General features: G+C 37.9%; 1 protein-coding gene across 2 annotated transcripts in view; it reads left to right on the forward strand.

The window, feature by feature from the left end:
• Positions 1-3,662: 3,662 nt before the first annotated feature.
• CTBP1 (C-terminal binding protein 1) overlaps positions 3,663-19,320 on the forward strand; it is a 231,513-nt gene continuing 215,855 nt past the window's right edge. Inside the window, exon 1 of one of the 2 annotated variants that reach the window (XM_031062713.1) lies at positions 3,663-3,777. The gene's annotated coding sequence lies outside the window, so the exon portion shown is untranslated. The remainder of the gene's footprint in view (positions 3,778-19,320) is intronic. The other variant, XM_005427880.2, reaches the window with a different exon arrangement.

The raw sequence follows: 19,320 nt of genomic DNA on the forward strand, positions 1-19,320 counted from the left end.
TGTCAATCCTAATATTAAAGCTGCTTTCTGGGTAGTGTCTCGGTGTTCGGCTCCTCGCTGTGACCTGGGCACCTCAGAGTGACACAGGGCACTGGGACAGACCTTCAGCACAGCGAGCTTGCAGAGGAAGGGAAAGGTGCCCAGAGCAGCTGCCCGTGCAGTAAATACAAACTTCACTCTCTTGCTGAAGTCTATGTCAAAAGTTTAGTTTCTTGATGCCCTAGCAGTAAATGTGCTTCAGGCAGTGTGCTGCTTGAGTTTGAAGCTTTAAAGAGAGCCCAAACCCTGTACTTATCAATAATTGTGATGATTTTTTTGCTTTCTGAATATTGCGGTTATGTTTTTACTGGTCTGCAGAAGACTGAGAGAAAATAAGCACCAATGCTTCCAGGAGGAGCAAACACATTTAACTTTCATGGTTTGAAAGAGCAAGTATGTTTCTGAGAATACTTGGTGGCATTATTTCTGATGTGCATAGACCTCATTGCGCTGAAAGTATCTGTCCATCACAAAGGGATGAGGATAAATAAAAGGGAGTGTGGGAAGTCCTGTAGCTGAGTATTGGATTCTCTTTGGCTCTTGACTCTTTTTGCTGATATTTACTCAGAGCTGCCCTAGCATTCAGCCTTGTGCTGACCATAACCAGCAAATGTGTGCCTAAACATAATTTACCAAGCCCACACCAGCTGCAAAGCCTTTGTTTGAGAAGTGTGTTAGTAAAACTTTTGCATTAGTTACACCTGGGATTAGCATTCATGTTCAGACACGATCTTGGGACCAGATCCTGCAAGAGGATTTTTATAAGGGGGATTTTGACTCCATTAAGGCTCTGTTCAGGGAATGGTTCACCCTGAGCTGCTTGGGTGGAGGATCGAAAACTTTGCTCAATTGTTGCTGTATTTACAAACATAATTATGTGGCATTGTAAAATATTCCTGTTCTTCCTGTCTGTCTTAAGTATCCTGTAAGCTAATATTTAGAAGGAAATTTGCTCTCAGTATTCCCCATGATTAATGGTACTGAGCAGCTTGAACCTGGCATACCTTAACTCTGTGATGCCTATAGGGATTGAAGAAGTGTGACTTGCCATGTAATTGATCAAGTCATGTATGTATTTGTCCAAGACACTTATTTGCAACAGGTTTTGTTTACATGTAATCTCTTCATAGTCCTTTCTGATAATACAGTAGCTAGTTTAATGTAACACAGATACTCTGTGGATACAGGTTATGTGCTCAGACTGTATCTGTCTTTAAAGTGGAGGGTTTTTGGTGAAGCTTTGTCAGACGTTAGTAGCCAGAGCTAAAGAGGTTGCTTGATGGAACAGATGGCCAAGCAACCATCATGTCAGAGAAAACAGCATGCATTCGTGTATTCTTAGTTTAACACAAGAGGGAGCATGTCTAATCTTTAACCTTTAAATATTGCAAGTTCAGGGAGAGAGCTTGAAGTGTTGAGTGTCAACTAATTTATGTTCAAGGCTCCATGTGCAAATATTGATACAACCTATGCATATTGCTGGCATGTTTTCAGCTTTGGGCTGCAGCTGTGGATTTATAGTGTAAATGTTGGCATGATAAATGTGGGGATGAGAACTAAGCTAATGATCTTTTGATGCTGTTAAAATGTGTGGTTTCCTGCTAAATTAAACAAAATATTTATGGCTATTGTTATTCCTGGGTATGGTCATTAATGTACTAAAGTTGTACTTTTTTCTTAAATATTAGGTTAATATATGTCTTCTGCTTAACCTACCATACAAACTTATAAAGCCGAGTCTTAATTTAATTAAATTTAATTTAATTGCCTATATACCTTTGCATTTGGAGTTCTTATAAATCCTAATACTTTATTCTTCAGTAGGAAGTATGAAGTTGGATCTACTAAGAAGTTTTGTACTGTCTTCTTTATTTTTTCCTTATCCCCTGGTGTCATAAAAGGAAAATGAAAAATCAGCTTCCATTCTGTATTTCTTGGTACTGTCCAGTTGAATCACAATGTGTTAATGTTTGTCCTTGTTCAGTGTCTGGTTAATGTGAATTAGCAATTAGTTTAACTTAAGCAGTGTGCAGAGAATGCTCCAAACCTTTAGGAGAACTTCACTCATTTGTTTCCAGTAGCCTTCCACTTTGCTCCAGATTAATGATCAGAGGAAAACATCTGCCTACCATTAAACACTGCATGCAAATGATGTATCTTTCAGGAACATAAACACTCTGTGTGTTATTTGGTGGAACAGAGCAGAAACCTCAGTGCTCTGCTTTCATACACTGAAGAAAACTGCCGTGGATGGAGATTTTACCACACTTGCTTCTCTTTCCTCTCTGTGGCCATTATAACCCCAGTGCCAGGTGGCAGAGTTGGGTGTGTGTGTGTCACCATCATTCCTTGTATTTGCAGACCAGACTGGCCTGAGGCAGGAATGTGAAGGCCTGTGCTGGTTCTGGTGGCAAGGAGCACAGGTTGTCCCACTGTTCAGTAGAGTTCTCTTCCTCTGAGCAGGTGGGTGTGCTGGTATTGTTCATTATCATGGATTCTCCATGTTTCTTGGCTATTCCTTATCAATCAAGACTTATGCTTTGGTTTTCTTGCCCAGCAGGCTTAGGCTGCTGCACAGGCTTTACAATAAAGGTGTCTTTTTACTTTAAAATAAAGTAGCAATATGCCTATATAGTTCATGGTTTGGAGGTTTTTTCCTTCGTTTTGTTATTGTAACTTTAAACATAACTGAAAAGCATCAGTGTAAATGGCTTGTGTAAAAAGTTTTATTTCTGTATCGGAGTTAAAAACCCAATTGCCAAGAGGAAAAACCCAACAAACAAACAAAAGAAAAAGCCCCCACCACCAAAACCCTGCAATTATCAACAGCAGCAGTGATTGCCCTGATGTGTCACTGCTTAGAGTGTAGTTGTAAAGTAGTAAATACAGATCAAACGCTTTGTTTCCTTGTTTTAACATGATTATAAGGACCCTTTCCTTATCCAGGGAAAGTGCAGATGCCCTCAGCAGTTTGGGTTACCAAGTTACCATAATGAATTGGGGTTGAGACCTCAGTAGAGGCTGTGCTGGATCGTCCGTGGGAGCATTTTCTTATCTCTGGTACCAATCTGGCACCTTTCAGGCAATGTGCATGTAGAACTTAGAAATTATGCCATGTTTATGCAAATCGGGTTTCTATGTTAAGGTATGTTTTATATTGCTTTTATTAAAAAAAAAGAAGAAAAAAAGGAGGGGACATTCACAATGTAGGTCAAATTCTTGTGAAACCTCTTAAAAAAAAAAAAGACTTGTATTTGCATAAAAAAAGGCATGTGGGACTGCCTGAGAAGTGCACAGACTCCTGTAACTTTCTGAATGGTCTAAATGGGTGATATAAAATGCAAAGGGAAGGGGGTTTACCTGCAATGCTTTTGGCCATAAGCATTTTTTCTTTCTTTTTCCTTTCTGAATTACAGCCCCCTGAAAATGGGGGGTTTTAGAAAGAAAGTGCTGACACAGCCTTGACTACAGAGCAGTGCCCTGCTTGCTGCTGCAATAATTGTCCAGGCAGTGTTTTCTGCTTCCCTGCCATTTTGCTTTACATTCCTCCAACCCATTCCATTTTTAACTTTCCGAAAGTTTGGTATTATTGCGAGCCCCCGGCGTGTGTGCAGCCGCCGGAGGAGCGAGGTTGGCAGAGTAGCATGGACTTGTTAATCTCAGCCTGATCTTGTCAGCAACATCAGAGCAGAGGGAGAGGGAGACACACACAACTCCGGCTGGGGCAGCGCTCCAAAGGTTCGTCTCTTGTTTTTTATGCCTAAATCGCGTTTCCGTGGGGAAGTGCTGGCTGTGCGGAGCGCGGGGGCTGCGCGCCGGGGCCGGGGTTCGGCCGCGGTGTTTGTGTGCCGGGGAGGCTCCGGCTCCGAGCCGGCCACCGTGTGTCTGTGTGTCTGTCTGTGTGTCTGTCTGTGTGTCTGTGTGTGTGTGTGTGTGTGCTACGGCCGCGGAGCCGCCGAAGGAGAGGAAACCCTGTTGGTTCTCCATGCAAATGACCGCTTTGCTTGTAACAAAAGCCTTGATGTTGGGCTTGGAAAAATGATCTGACAGTGTAACAACCCCAGGCCACTTTCGCCATGTTTTTGTTTATTCATGTTTCATTCCGTTTTCCGTAGCTATCTCGCAGATGTTTCCAATTTCACTGTTTGTTGTTGGCTTGTTTTTTGTTTTTTTTTTTCCTCTCTCTCTTTTTTTACACCGTCGAGCCTTTTTGGAGTTAGCAAGAAAACGTGTGAAAGAATGTTAACAAAACAGAGAGGTGTTGCAGATGTTTATACTTTAGTTCTTGCGTTGCGCCTGGCGATTCTGGCAGAGGGATTCGGTGCATATGACGGAACGTAAGAAGCATCTGTTTTATCTACCGAGCTGCTGGTTTCGAAATGTGCCCATTGTAACTTGAATATTTACATAAACAGATGAAGCGAGCACGTTCCCGGTGCAGTGTGGCAGGTCGAGATTCTCATTTGTTTGCTACTGTTTTTGAAGGGGGGAGGAAGGGGGGGGGGAATCCAAAAGAGCAAGGAAAGGAATATCTGTGACACATCATGTATGCTCCTAGATAAACTCCTACCATCTCGGAGTGCCTTTAAATATTTGAACAGCTTCCGTTAAGTCAAATAAAATTGGTTACCATGAGAAACAAAAAAGTCTAATAGAATAGTTGAGCACACTAATGAAATGTAGTATTGTTTCATGTAACATTGTTTCTGAATCATTCAAAGAACTGGATTAGACAGAAAACCATGTCAATAACGTAACATTTAAACATTTTTGCTTCTGAGATTCTGGAAAACAGCAGTACACAGTACAGAAATAGCAAGGGTGGATGGTATGTTATCTTACAGTTGCATGAATTGAAATGTAATCGTCTACTAACGATATTAAAATCAGTCTGGTTGTAGAATTTTATGCTTGATGAATGTATTGAGGCATACACAAGTAAAATCAGAAATCTTAAAGGATAATGATTCAATGTCCAGAGCCAGTGGTTAAATCAGATGTGGTAACTATGGTGAGAGGTAAAGTAACTTAGCTTCCCACAGACCATGCATATGTGGGTTTCTTTTCATATAATGGAGATTAAGGAGAAAAGGATTAGAAAATCTGAAGAGAAATTTTGAGTAGGAGACCTGTAGCCTTGCTCTGGGAATTAACACTGTGGAGGCTTTTAGAAGAGAGGCAGGGTGGAAGTAAACACTCTCTTGTAATATATATTGATGATAATTCTAGAAAGGATTCTTTCTGGTTGGGAATATCAACAGCGGCTCATGCATACAGGAACAAAACCAATCCTCTGCATATTAAAATAATCCTCCTACTCCAACAAAACAAAAGCAGAACCCTGCATAGATTTTCACATTATGAAGTGGCAGCACAAAATCAGGTAAATTCTGTTATTCTGAGTGAATGAATTTTAGGCTTTTGCAGAATGAAGCAATATTGATTTATTTGGATTGCTTCACATTCCTATTTTTAAGCATGTCTATGATATATGTTTAGGATTTTTTTTAAACTTCAAAAATGGTGGTCATAGGAAATAAAATCAGAGCTTAGTGTTCTAGCTGGTAAATATTGGGGGAGTTTGGACTGCAGCCAGAGAGACTTGGACCACATTTCTGATTTTCCTTGAGTTGAGAGGCTTCAGTGTTATCCTGAGCTTCTTTGGGAAGAACTTGAGATTATGCTGATCAGCTCCAAGGGGCATGGGAAGGATTGTCATGCTTGCACATAAAACTCTGCTGTTCTGAGAGAGCCACCAGAGATGCTAATTAGTGATTAGCAATTTGAAAGCTTAGGAAACAGAAAGGGGAGAGGTCAGGTTCAATTTCCAGCATAGAGGGAACAGTTCCCTGTACCAGTGAAAAGTACATTTAACTATGGGAGTGCAGAGACATCTGGGGGACATGAGGTGTGTTCAGCTTTCTAGGAATAGGTGCTAAAGTGTACTGGGGTTTTGGCAATGTATTAGACACATCTTTAATAAAACACTAAAGTTTTGGGTTTCCCCTCCTGCCTGCCCCCACTGAGGTTGTAAAACACTTGCTTTATGAGAAGTTGGCAGGGGAACTAGTAGTTGAGCACAGTCTAGAAGCACGGTCTTATGAGTTTTAAGGTGTTTGTGGATCTGCTAGGAAATACTTTGAGCTTTTTTTGGGTCATAATCAAACCCTCAGTTTCCCTTATCAGCTGCTCTAAGAGGGTGTTATCAGGTACCTTTTCAGGAGACTGGATTCACTATCAGTGTGCAACACTGCTGGTTAAACCCATGAATGGAATGTATGCTTCTGGACTTCAGGCCAAATCATAAAAAACAGACCCAACAACAGTGAAATTCACATTTGTTACAAATTGTTTTCACAATGGGAAAGGTCAACAAATTTTATTGATTTTTCTGTTTAAATTGTCACTTTTTCAAAGGTATTAAAAGTTCACTAATTGTATTCTCTGCTAATAAGGAGGAAGAGGAGGAAAAAGTATTGAATTGCTGCTATCAGTGGACAATATTTTGCTTTTTTCTTCCAATGCTGGAGTTGACATTTCTGGAATGGTACATCGTTATTGCATTAATAATGGATTATTATTTCACTGGGAAATTTTTATTTATGTAGAGATTGCTATTTTAGATTGAAGCAGAAAGCTTCCATATCTAGAGCAAAACTCAGATATAGCTATTGATGTGTAACAATTAATTTCCTTTTCAGTGTGTTTTGAAATTGTTTTATCATCCTCCTTTATTAGGATGTATTATATTTAAGAACAACCAACCTGATACTTCAGGCATAGGACACTGTATAACCTAATGGATAGGAATAGTGGAATTGGAAGAAATAGTGTTTTTCTTTCTTTGCTATTGGATTAGGGCAGATCAATTCACCTTTCTATTTCTGTTTTCCATCTACAAAACAGGTGTAATGGTAATTCCTTCAATATCTACTGATGAAATTTTGAGATAAGCAATATTTTTTCTTACAGCAGCACACATGTTGGATACTGACATATTTGCATCAGAAGTCCTAAAACATTAAAAATAATTAAAATACTAGTGATTTGATAATAAAATGTTGCCAGAAAAAAAGTCATAGTGCTCATGAGGCTTTTTCAGACACTTGTGACTAATGTGGGGTTTTGTAGGGTAGCTGAATATCAGCTGGCTGGTTAGTACCTTGAGAGTGAGAATTGACAGATTATACATGTCTAGTTTAAATCTTGAACAAAAGGCAGCAACTGACAGAAGCAGAGGACACAGTCTCAGGCTGCATCAGGGGAAATATAGGTTGGATATTAGGAAGAAGTTTTTTACAAGAAGGGCGATAAAGTTCTAGAATGCTCTGCCTGGGGAGGTGGTGGAGTCACCATCCCTATCCCTGGATGTGTTTGAAAAAAAACTGGATGTAGCACTCTGTGCCATGATTTAGTTGAGGTGTTGGGGCTGGGTTGGACTTGATGATCTTTAAGGTCTCCTAACCCAGTGATTCTCTGAATTCTGTGAAAAGATGGGCTGTTATTTCTCTAATCTGATCAGTTTAATCAATTGACAGAGAAGAGCATTTACATATAAAACTTGATGACAAAATTTAGGAGAGTATAGTTTAAAGTACAAATTGCACCTTAGGTTTCCACAGTTTTCTTCATGTGTGACCCTGCTTCAGTTATCTGCTCATATCTTTATCTTTGTAGACAGCAGAGTCAGTATTTTGTTACTAAAAATGATCACTTGCTGTGGTTTGGTTTGGGGTACTGTTTTGGTTTTTTTTAAATATAATTGAAATAGCCCCTAACACTTTTAAAATATATTTTTCTTTTTCTGTTTAAAGGACAGGATTTCATTCTAAAAAGAACTCTAATATTAAAAACCAATTTTTCTAACAGTATTCCCTTTGAAAGGAGTATTTTCTTCCTGTGCACAACAAGACAATATGGCTTAGTTTGTAAAATTTGTTTATACAATGGTGTTTTCTGAGTACACAGTGCCTGCAATATGTCTTAGCACATAAAAAATAGAATAAATAAAAGCTTTTGTATCCAAATAGCTTCTGTTTATATTTCTCAGTAAGACGTGTGTGTGTGGAGAACGATCCTTGTAGCTTTAAGAAACTGAGTGTATGCTTTGTCTTGTAAATTATGTCATTTATTATCTTGGTAAATCTTAGAGCAGCAACTACATGACAATTTCCCTTTAGAACAGTAAAGATCAGGTGGTGATTCTGTGGAAATCATTCCAGCTTATGCTGTGTTCTTGAGGTATTTCTCTACCTTTCTCAGGTATCTGTAGAGGAAAGTTAACCAGGGATAATGTTGTGATCTGGTAATGCCTGTGCAAACTGAATCTCATTGTTTTGCAAGGAGATAATGATGGTTTGAAAGCTTTTGCATGCCTTTGTTTTTGGTAGATCTTTCATAAATTCCCTGCTTTGCTTATTGATATGCTTCCAGAAAGAGTATGGTGTGACATTTTCTCATATCCTCTTTTAAACTGTAAAATGTATGTGTATCTTTTCTGGTGCTTTGTTTATATTGTGCTGTGACAGACAAGTAGAGATAAAAACATGCTATACTTAAGAATACTTAGGATAATATATTCTTTAAATAACTTCTAAGATCCTCTCTTCTTTCATCCTTCATCTCTGCAGTGAGGGAGTGGTATCAGGGAGTGATTGTCATTCTGACTTTTCCATATTAGTGATGTCAATTTGATCTAATGCAGTTACTATGTCATTCTTCAGGCCCTCTAGTACAAATAGATACAAAAAAATCCATGATATTGTGAGTTGAGGTGACCAGTGGAGTTCAGACTGTGAGAAGCAGGCAAAGATATGTGTTACATTTAAATTGTTGTGCACAGGTTGATGTGTTTCCTCAAATGTTGGCACAGAAATGAAAGAAAGATCCTGTTTACTTTTAAGGTCAAAGTGTCTGGGAAGGATTCACTCAAGAAACAATTGCCATTTCCTATCTTGCTCTATGACTGTGGGACAGGAAATGGATTTTGCAGATTTTTACCTTCTGGGAAGTCAGCTTGAAGAAAGTAAAGATTGTGGTAGAGTCATTGGACCATAAAAGTTAAGCAGATAAAATTATTTAATCTATTGGGGATAGAATGTATTACTTTCAGCCCTATGTTGTTAGACTGCTGAAGATGTCAAAAACAGGATGTGTTCATCCCTGTTGGAGCAATTAAAAATGTAACTTTTCTGATCCCTATAGGACTATATCAAAATCAACACACTTGCATCCTGGCTGTGTGTCAAGGTTGCTGCACCTTATTGATACTTTATTTGAATCAGACTGAATTAAATCTATGTCACATTGCTTTTAATTAGAGCATCTCTGCCTGCCTAATTAAGGGAAAACTTAACCTGTGGAAATGCTAAAAGCTTTATAGAAAGGATTGCCTACTCCTGCTTGGCTGGGGGCAGCAGTATAAACCTAGAGAGGACAAGAAGTTAGCAGCAGAGTGCACAAGTTGAAGGAATAGACAGTTTCAAGTTTCTAATTAGCATTGCACACCAAAGTTAGTAGATGCATAGATAAGTATGGCAGATATTTCCAGCAGTCTTTAATGTCATTCTAAGTTTTGTATATTTGCACTTGCTTTTGTTCTGTATTTGACTACATCTTTGCCTCTGTTCTGCATTGTTTGATTCAGTGCTTGTAGTTGATTGATAGTGTTTTGTCTTGCAGTAATGTGTCCTAAATGCATATACATAATTTTCTTTTTCTGATTTAGAGCCCATTGGCAGTTTCTCTGCCAAGTGCTAGTCACAGATTTCTTAGAACTGCCAGTAAGATTTTCTGTTCCTTTAGATGTGTTTCTAGATGGAGCAATGACAGAATTGGGTAAGGAAAGGCACAGCAGTCTGGTCTTGAGTTGGTTTGTAGGTTGTGGTTGCTCAGAACCCTCTTGGGAGAGAGGGACAGTCTATTAGCAAGCCTGAAGATGCAAGTGGGTGTTTTCTGTAGAGGTCCACAGAATAAAATGCCAAACTGACCCTTCTCCTAACATATGGGCAGTATGTTCTAATGAGAATTATGAGTACAGTCTGGAAGTTCCTCAGTGTGTTTATGATTGCTTCTGCCTCAATAAACAACTCCTTGCCAGCTCTTTTCTGTCCCGGTGCTTTGATTTTGTGGGCAATTTCTGTCTGCATCATATCGATGAGTCAGAGTATTGTCAGATGGAGTACCTCAAATTATATGAAAGGACATAGAGTACAAAATATTTTCTAGTGTTTTGACAAGAGATGATGACATTCTGACGATTGGAAGGTAAAGCTGAAATGTGCAGGGCACCATGCTATGCATTTCTGATGTATGTTTTGGGAGCAATATCCTCAGCTGGAGTCATTTTTGGGAAGCCACTTCTCTGGTTGACAGCCATTTCCACAATGCTTTATACAGGGAATTCTGAAAATGTCATAATTGGAAATTAATGTTTGATAAGAAGTGATCTGCACCTGGAACAGTAACTTTTTTAATACCTGGTGTCAGTTTTTCAATGCTTCCTTAGAGTACCTCTCCTTGATGATGTATTTAATAGCTTTGTGTTATAAAAAGTGAGGGCTTTTGTGTAGAGTCTCAACTGTTACTTTCAGATTATGATGACTTTGTATCCTGAAAGGTGTTGTCCTAATGTCATCATTTGGCTTTAAATTGTAATTACTAAAACACATTACCATTTACCATCCAAAGTGTAGTAGTTGCACTTTGATGATCTTTGTGGTCTCTTCCAGTTCAGGATATTGAATAATTCTGTGATCTTTCTTATCACAAAGGTTCACAATGGGCTTTCTTTAGGGGTGCAAGCAGTAATTTCTGAGAGTGTGCTCACTGTAGTTTCAGTCTTCTTTCCTAAATTCATAATTGGTGTAAAATTGGTCACAATTTGCAGTGACCAGGTTTGTATAGCTCTGGAAGAAATTTGTGTGTGTTACAGTGCAGGAAACCAGTGTATACCTGAAGATGCTCTGAGGGCTTTCTGTGCACCCATGGTTATTTATTGTAACTATAGAAAGTCTTTTATGTGAGTAGGCTGTTACCCGAGCTAATTAAAAATGACAGTCACTGTTGTTGCAAATCGTAACCATTGACTATGCAGTAAAAACATCTGAAAAAGCCTATTAACTGCAAAATGGCTAAAAAATATGCAGTGTGGGTATTAATTTGCCCCATCATCCTGAGAAGTTTGCCTACAGTAAGGAACCTATCCATTGTTTTTCTCTTAAATTAGTTTTTTTTTGTTATTATCAGTTTTGCATGTGTTTTAGAGCCTTGAAATGAAAGATGTGATATAAACACTAGGTATTAAAAGGATCAGATAATTTTAATGTGATTTTTAAGAGGTATTTGTAGAGTTCTAACTTTGACTTGCTGCACTTTGATAGCAAAAATGTTACATATTTCATCAGCTTGAGACTGCAGTTAAAATTTAATTTAGAAATAGTGTTATGCCCAGCTACTTGTTAAAATAATCCTGTGGTTTCAGTGCCATGAAAGTTTTACACAGTTTGCAGTGTGGTTCAGTATTTTTTCTGATTGGTGTTCACATTGATGTAAAGACTGACAGTAAAAATAGGTCTCATATAAAGTAGGATAAGGCAGCAGATTGTAATTCAGCATTATATTTTTTTAGTTGTTCAGCATTGATACATACCTCTAGACAGGACAGTTAACTCAAGATTAAATTAAAACTGAATTCAGTTCAAATTTTAAATGAAATAAAATACTGGCACGTTGGCTATCACTATGCAGTAAGAAAGAAATTGTCTTTTATTATGTGTGTGCTGAGTCTCTAAGGAAGAATATTGTTCTTTCATAAAACCATTATGAGTAATGGAACTGGTGTCTGTACAAAATGAGTCTATATGGGGTTTTAACAAAACAGTGATGTATCAAAGAAGGTGGTTTCCAGCAGTATTTTCTTGTCAAATGCAGTGCATCTCTTAAGCTATGGGTCCAGCTTGTCAGCAGAATAAACAAACATCCTGTAGCTGTTTAGTTATGCTACCAAAATAAATAACATGACATTCAACCAAAGTCTTTTGCATTGTCCAAGCCAAACATCCACAGCAATTGGCAGTCTCGTGTCCCAGAGCACTCTCTCTGATGGAGGTTTCCCTCTTCAACACTGACTCTTAAGTGATGGGGGAGGTTATGCTGAACAAACATCAGGGGGAATTACTGCTGCAGTTCTTTTGTAGGAAAAGAATTTGTCATGTTGCCAATTGCAAAACCCAGATCCAACAAGAATCTGAAATTTGAATTGACAAGCCAAAAGCTTCCATTGTTTGAATTTTCAGAGATCCTGGTACAATCCAAAAAAAGGGTCTTGAAAGTTTTCTGTTTTCAGAAATGTGTGGTGGAACTCTGTGGGAGATTACCCAGCCTGGTTACTGTGCCTTATTAAACCAAGTTACAGACCAGTTTCCTATTGGACACTGTGTCAGTATAGGGGGAAAAATGTATCCTGAGGAATCTGCCAGAGCATGAAACAAGAAACACAAGATGGATTCACACCAGCAGTAGTTAAAGAACTGTGAGAGTGAACAGAAAGTTCTCTGCAAGCCTGACCTGTGGTGCGGATGGATGGTGGTGATGCTTGAACAAACAGTAAAATTGCAGTGATGTGCTGAGCTGGTTGTAGTGAAAGGCTTTTGTGGGCTCTGAGGGACTAAGAGGCTGCAGGTAAGGTGATAATACACAGTGGACTCAGAAATATCTATCATTCTCTTTGTCATACTGATGAGAAAGAAGGCTCAGATTCATCAGTGTCTCTGTATCCGGCTTAAAGTGTAAGCTGCAATGGATTTTTCTTCTCCAGCAAGTTCTGTAGTCACCTGATGATCTAGATATGAGTTTTCCTCTTTTCTGGAGCAAATATCTGGGATCTTTTCACCAACAGCACTTAGTGCTTAAACCATAAAATTTACAGTCTTCATGTTCTTCTTTCTGTGTGGTGTGGGGATGGATTATTTGCCAAGACTTAATACCTATTCCAGCAGAGCAGAAAATTCACTGAACCTGGAAATAAAATCATGCATTCAAATGGCAAGAGTTGACACAACCCACATCCTCTCCAGTGAGAAGCCTTCCCTATTCATTCTTTGCATTGCTTTTCCCTTATTAGTGATGGTTCTTTGATATCTTGTAAATCCCTTACCTGGGGAGGATTTGACAGAGTCACTTAGATTACAGTGCAAGAGGGAGTGTGAAATTGCCACCTTATTTTTGTGGCTGCTGTTTGTCAAAGCAGGCATGATTCCATTTTACTGTTCTTTTTGACTGGGGATTTGCTATTGCAGGTTCTGAAATAAGCTACTAATCATTGGTATTTGCTCATTTTTGCTTTCCAAACTCAAGGTATTGTATGTCACAGGGTACTGTTTTTCTAAACACAGAAATGCTTCCTGATGTAGGCTGTTTGGAGATGCAATAATGTCATAAAGCATTTTAGACACATTTAGGTTATATAATAAGAGATGTTATAACAGGCGTGTCACAATTAGGTGTTTAAAAAAACTGGTGTAGACCCAAACTTTTTAAAAAATATTCCTCATTTGGGATATGTGGGGTGCTGTGATAGCAAGAAGACTGAACATAAGTATCTTCGTTACCATGTGTGAAAGCACAGAAAGCAAAAGAGGGGTGCTGTCAATTTTCACTTCTCTGTGTTTCAAAGTGTGACACCTCCATTGTGGGCTTGTGCATCCTTGAGAGTCAGGTTAAGAATTATGCTGTGATATTCAAATTATTAAGCAACTTTCTGCTTCAAGTGTTTGAATGAGCTCAGGAGAAAGAATTTGTTCCCTCCACTACCTGGTTTTGGGGGATAAGGCTCACATGTGATTTTATAACATTTAAACAGCTGTTACATTTAGTTCTAAGTCCAGATAATTTTTAGGAAGATTGGGTTTGGGCATGCACTTTAGGCAGAGGTACACTTCTGTAGGAGGTATGCTTTTTGTAGTGAGGAGTTGATGCTGGAAATGCTTAGATTCTTCTCTGGTCATTGAAAAAAAAATCAGTTGAACCCTCAGGTGTTCCAGAAATTTTTGTTAAAACAAGACTCTGATATCTCAGGGCTTGTGTCTCCTGGGTGAAGTGGTTGCTGCTTTTTATGAGTTATAGATCTCCATACTTCAAGGCAGCAGAAAGAAAATGTGTGATTTAAAGATGACATAGAAACTTTTATTGCTCTGGATTCAATTTGTCGTATAAAACTATTGTTGTATCTGATGCTGATCAAGTCATAGGTTAAGGTGATGGTCACATTTATCCAGTGTTTGTAGCTCTCTGAGAGTTTGATGTGGTTTTAATGGATTTGGATTATGGTCGATAAGCTGCAAAGATGACGTAGACCTGAAAGGTAAAGCAGTAACCAGCACCTCTGTCTTGTGTCTTAGTCAGGTTTACAGCACAGCAAAACCCTGCCAAGCAATATAAAACCTTGTTAACATCTGTTGGGTATTAAAACAAATCACTGGTACTGTAATGCCTTGTTCCTCTTAAAGCTGAATATTGTTTCCTCTTTCCACTTCCATTGGAATCACTAGGGGATAATCTTGGTGATACAGAAATGTGCTGCAAGTCATGGTATGGCCAAGCAATTACCAGGACAAAATTAAGATAATGCCTGTAGGATTCCTTTGTATTCTTTTTTGGTTTGTGTACTAGATTTTTTGTTCATTACTTCTTGTTCTTTGTATACGTTGCGTTCTGAAATTGTCTGTTAGTGTCCAAAAATAAAAGGCTGAATATTGGTGAGAAATCAATAAATAATAAAAGTCTGTCTGTCATAAAGTACTTTTCTGAGCTAGAACAGGCAATTATGTTATTTAGAGACTGGATTTTCAATGTTGAAGACCTAAAGTTTGGAAATAATCTAAAACCAAAAAAATTCACTTTTGCTCTAAAGAAGCTTTGTGACTTTTCTATTTCTCTGTGATGGATTGCTGGAAGAATCATCTTGGAAAAACAACAGCTGCTTTCGGCTTTTATTTGGGTCAGATGTTTTTGTAATGTAGCATGTTTAATATTGAGGCAGAAATGAATTTGTAATTATAGAAATGCCTTTCTGTGAAGTGATACGAACTGATACAGCCAGTGAGAGCAATGTGTGAGCTGCACATCAGTCGTGTATTGTGATCCTGGAGCAGCAGAGATGATGACAAAACTGTTCTTAGGTATTTGTTTTCCATCAATATGAGAACTGTAGGAAAAGGCAAACAATCCAATAAGAAGCTATGTGCCAGTGTGATACTCATATCAGAAAAAGCATCTGGTTTGTCAGTTTGGTCATGATTTTATCTGTGAAAAGTTACTGATAAAATTGTGATGTATTACTTCACCTGCAGTGATACTGAGGTTGGCTACAATATTGAGACCAAAGGAACCCTTTAATTTCTCACATTCAGCTTTTTAAAACATTTGTTTGATGTGAGGCTGTTCTAGAATTATTTCCAGATTTTTTTTGTTTGTTTCACAGTACTTCATTTTATGACCTATTTCATTGCAAGATACAAAATTCTAATAAATTATATTAATTTTAAATTGTATTAAATTGTCATGTAGACTTAAGTCTTGGAAAACCCGACTTGGAATGAAGAATGAAAGAACTAATTAAAGTTTAATCTGAAGAGAAGGTTGCTAAAGGTCAGTGCAACAGCTTTTAGGTGTGCAAGAAGTATTTGTAGGGACATGGTGGAAGAGTGCAAGAAATACTGAACTTGGATCAAAGCAAGAGAGAGTCAGGTCGAACTTTATTACCATCCTACCAGAAGATATTTCTTTTTTTAAGCATAATGGTACGGAAACTCTGGGGTCCTCTGCCTGGAAATCCTACACAGTCTCTGTTACCTGAGACCTTAATCTCCTGTTTAGACCACTCTGTGTGGATTGAGGGAAGATGATCTGGGCTAGGGAAAGGAGCAGGCCAGGTGACCTCTTGAGCTCTCCCTTCCAGTTACTTTTTCTATGAACCTAAGAATAGAATAGCAGCACAACTATGAGAAGTTTCAGTACCTCTCACTTTTTTTTTTTTTATTGTGCTTTTAAATGAAGGGATTTAACTGTCTGCATGTTTTATTTGTTTTTTGGCATATGTGTTCTGGGGCACTCAGCTGTTAGCAATGACTACCATATTTAACCAATTTCCAGTGTGAAGCTATGAGCACTATGAGCTATCAGTTAAAGACTCAGTATGTCCATTTAATTAAAGGATTCTTCAACACTTCCTAGTGTGTGCAAGGACATGGGTAGGCAGTTGTTTGGGAGCACCAGTCAATGAGTTCATGTGATCTGTTTTGGTTTTCATTCCTTTTCAAAAAAATCTCTCTTCAGAGTGTGCCAGCTTTCCCTATTTTATATTTTGGCTTTAAAGATATGAGATGCAGATCTGGAACATTTTCATCCTGTGGTTTTATTTTTTTTAATCTGATGTGGCCTGCTATTTTATGAACTCTCTGAGTGTGTTTGTGTAAATGCTTATTCAGCCCTCATGGGTTTATTCATGACTATATTGCTGAAGCATTTGGGAGTTCATTATGGTCCATAGTTCCACATGAATTAAGTTGTTTTCTCAGAAAGTGGAGTTTTTAAAGAATTTTCTTCTTGATTTCCAGAGCTGTTTGGCCAACTGTTGTGTTATTGTGCAATTGCTGCTTGGGCAGTGAAAGCTCAGCATTTGCAGACCTTCTCCCTCTGCCCAGGCACCGATTCAGATGCTGAATTTCCTGAATTTCCAGCACAGGTCATGGGAATTGGGCTGTATGGGTCAGGCTCCACTCTCACTGTTTGCACCTTCATGGAGTCCTCTTCTGGAGACGCCCCTTCTCCCCTGCCATCCCTCCAAATAAGAGAGATTTAATGAGAAAACCTTAATGTCCTCCCAGCACAGGCTTAGTCACACCAAATGAGTGAATCTAATGAGCCTCTTGAGGAGAATGGTGTATTTACTGTTCCACCTGAAACCTGTGCCCAGAAATGTGATGATTAGATTTATGTGTTTGTCCTTAAGGGCAATTCTGTCTACAATTTTAGGGCTGATGGAATTTTTTTTTGCTGTCTCACATGTCTGGCCAGACAATTCGAAGTTATGCTGGAGAAACAGTAACTTTTCTTTTATTCTCATGGCCAGAGTGTTTAGTGAGATTTAATTAAACTGGATCTTGAGAGTTCCACCTGGAGAAACAGTGGGATAAAATTGGTCAAATGAATTTTTAATTAGAGCACATACCCACTAATGACTGTATTTTTTAATTTAAGGTTTTATCTACTGCAAATTTGTACTCAAAGGACTTTAATTTTTTTTCTTTTACAGCTGATTTGTTTTAGTAGTGTCTGCATGGAAATGCATTCCCTTGCTATTTTAAGGGGAAAAAAAAATCAAACTTTTGATGTGGAAATACTTAAATGTTGTTAGACTGTGCAATTTGAACTATTCATTAATCCAAAGGTTTAAGAAGACTATTTCCCAGACTGTTTTCAATGGCTGATTGACAGATAAATTCTTGAGCTTTACCATAGGACTGAATTTTTTTTATACTTTCAAACCTGATTCTTTTTGTCTGCCTCTTTCTCAGCGTCAAATTATTGAAACTTCCTTTTGGATGATTTAAGAAGTGTCTGCTTTGTGCTGCTGAAGCAGTCCATGGAAACATGGCAGTGCTTCATGTGGTTCTGAAATCAAGAGCAAGGCTGATGGAATGTGCCATGTTGGTCTAGCAACCAATTTGTTTGGTTGGTCCTAAATTAAACCTGATTTATGCCCACAGAGGCTACCAAAGCTTCTCTCTTTCCCCCCCTTCTTATTTTCAAATGTCTGTAGAAGAAAGTATGCGTCTGGATATTGAAACAGGTGGAACCACTTAGCCAAGGAACTATAAAAATAAATTAGTAGAATATCTGGTATCTTCCCCAAGAATCATGTGGGTTTTCATTGCTGGAAAAGTCTGGTCAAGTTCAGAAATGAATCTGGGCTTTTAATCTTGTATTCTGTTGAGGGTGAGTGTGTCCTATTGTTCTCTAGATTGCCTTGAGTGGTGCTGTTGCTTGAAAATGGAGTTTTCATTGAGCTCCTACAATGTTTTACATTTCTTTTGGGCCTGTTCCAGAAAATGGCTCTATGCTGTAGTAGTGAATTTGTGAAATTTATTAAAATAATTAGAAAATTAAGCATGTAAATAACACTGTATCTATCTATGCAGAAATCCTCATGCTACTTTTGAAGTAGTTTGACTCACAAAAAGAGTCTTGTTCAGCTATCAGAATGAATTCTGAAAATATCCCCTGTAGAAAGAATTGGTATTAACTTTAACCACCATAGGTAGGTGGTATTACACTGTTGTTCACTTTGCTTTTTCTGTTACTTTTTATCCTGCAGCTGAACCTCCCTAGTATGCCAAAAAATAACAAAGAATATCTATGTAGTACCTGGATCTTAAGTTACAGCTTATATGGTTTTACTTTTATTTTAGAGAAGTTGGAAAGGAATTTGCAGACTGTTTTGTAAATGTGCTTGCATATTGTAATTTAAAATAATGAGTATCTCATTGTGTTACTAACATTACTCATAAATTTACATTCCTTGTTTTTCATTCTCAGTGTGTACATTGATACAGGAAATTTGCAGAGCCAAGTATGCTGATTCTCAGAAAATTTTATTAAGTTTTCCTTTCTGCAATTAAAATTTGTCTAATTCCCAAGTGCTTTAAATTCAAGTTTGAAAATACATTTTAGTAAATATATTTTCATGGAGTTTTTGAGTAAATTAGGAGTATTTTAAAGAGTATACTAGAACTTTTTTGTAGTTTTAAGTATTTGTAGTGTGCAAGTATTTGACACTAGGAACCCTAAGAGTTAGTTGTTTTTAAAATGAGGGGAAAGCAGGAAGGTAACAAAATGCTTTATTTTGTGTTGAACTTTTCTCTCACTTTGAAATATTTAGAATGGTGATACTTCTATATGAGAATTACACATTTTTTGCTAAAAAGGAATTAAGAAAATAAACTTCAGGTATTTGAAAATGAGAAATAGAATTGCAGAATCTCTGATCTTTTCATCTTTCAGTTGGGAGCTGGTTAGAGTCAGGTCAGCACAACCAGGATGGAGAAGTTAAATAAATCAGCTTGTCCAACTTTGCAGTACACTCGCTGCTTTCTTTTTTCATATACATAGAGTATATGAAAAGCACTTGGATGTTTAGTTCTGTAAAAGCTGGCTAACAAGTTGTGTGTTTCACAATTTATTTTATTTGCAATACTTAAGTTACTGTTTGATTGCTCGTTA

Source organism: Geospiza fortis, unplaced genomic scaffold, assembly GCF_000277835.1.
Source record: "Geospiza fortis unplaced genomic scaffold, GeoFor_1.0 scaffold730, whole genome shotgun sequence".
Taxonomy (NCBI): domain Eukaryota; kingdom Metazoa; phylum Chordata; class Aves; order Passeriformes; family Thraupidae; genus Geospiza; species Geospiza fortis.